Genomic DNA, 1,780 nt, shown 5'->3' with positions numbered 1-1,780 from the left:
GAAACCGAATATGTACCTATGGACTGGTGGTAACAAGGGCTTTTACTGTTCTTTTCAGTGGAACCTTCTTGGTCAAATTGTAACTAGCTAGTATTATATTTATATACAGGGTCTCTTTTCTTTACTGATGTATTTTCCTACTCATAGCCAACCAATAAATTCAATATCTGTTTCAAATATTTTAAAAGTGTAATTTGTATAGCCGTGGTACTGAGGTTTGAGAAAAAAAAATGTTAGCAGACCACATAGTTAAAATTCTGAGTCATCCGGGACAGGGTTGTAACTCACCCTTTGGAAAGGGGAAGGGTGAATGGGGGACAAGGGCCATGATATGGGGGGATGGTACATTGGCTGTGTTGTTTTGTATGACACTTACGTCTTTGCCAAAGTTCATTTTTATATCTAGGCAACTGATGGTCCATTTGCTATTAGGAATTTTGTCATTGTTACCATATACCTCGTTTAAAATAAGAAATGGGCTCACGTGTCTTCCATCTTTTGGAAGGAGTTTGACATATTTTAAATAAATGCTTTTAAATACGGTGACAAACGTGTTGGTGGGGTTATACTAATCGATTCTATGTTTTACTTTTCACATGTGTATTTTACTGTATATATAAACTTTAAAAATGTGACTTCCCAACTCTTCAGAAAAAGTCCATTTGTTTTTTAGAAACTACGTTCTATAACAAATGTGAATTTTTAATGTAGATGCTTAAAATCATTTAATATCAGATGACAATGAATGTTTGCCAAGATGTACACTTTTTAAAGTAGGCATTTTCTACCTAATGCTTAATATATAACTTTACCTCTGTAACAAAAGTCTTGTTCCTCCTTATAATTGTTGAAAAGTAAGTGTATGAAAAGTAAATGAAGTATTATGTCCATGTTACTTTATAAATTCTACTTTATATTCTTGAGAGGAAGCAAGTACCTAAGGGAACACAAAAGGAAAATATATTTAGAATAAAATTTTCCTGTTCTATGTAATGTTATATATACCGAGAATTTCCATTTTGGAGTATTATTTAGGTATTCAAATTTAAATTGACTTTAAAATTTCATAAGTACTGTGAAGACAATTTTAATAAATCGTGTTAGAAGAATCTTACAGAAGAAGATAGTGTTTATTAGAATCTTACGAGAGTTTGAGAAATATCTAAGTTTAATTTCCTCCAAATAGTGAAACATAAAATGTTCTTTTTTTTTTTAAATTTTATTTATTTATTTGACAGAGAGAGATCACAAGGAGGCAGAGAGGCAGGCAGAGAGAGTGAGAGGGAAGCAGGCTCCCCGCTGAGCAGAGAGCCCGATGCGGGACTCAATCCCAGGACCCTGAGATCATGACCCGAGCCGAAGGCAGCGGCTTAAACCACTGAGCCACCCAGGCGTCCCTGAAACATAAAATGTTCTAAGTAGATTGCTCCCCAGGTGATTCTAACCAACCAGTCTATAGGATTTGGGAAAACAAGGTGGCTTGCGAACCAGTTTCTGTAGTTTCTTTAGCTACATGAACATTTTTAATCCGTTAAGTAAGGAGATGGCAATTTTTAAAGTCGGCAAACTTTGAATCACTCCAATGCATTAAAAAGCTGTTAAATTATTTTGGCCCTGTCATAAGAAATTCTGCTCACTACACCAACGTGCCCAGAGGTGGGTGGGCATGGGAGTTCTTCCTGCCGGTGTCACCACCCTTCCTAGCACAGTGAGTAAGCCGCAGGCCCCAAGGAGCCCGTCCGCACAACACTGTCTTCATTAGTGCCTCATCCACCAGCCC

The sequence above is a fragment of the Martes martes genome, assembly GCF_963455335.1.
Source record: "Martes martes genome assembly, chromosome: 5".
Classification (NCBI taxonomy): Eukaryota; Metazoa; Chordata; class Mammalia; order Carnivora; family Mustelidae; genus Martes; species Martes martes.
Note: the sequence above shows the minus strand (reverse complement) of the source record.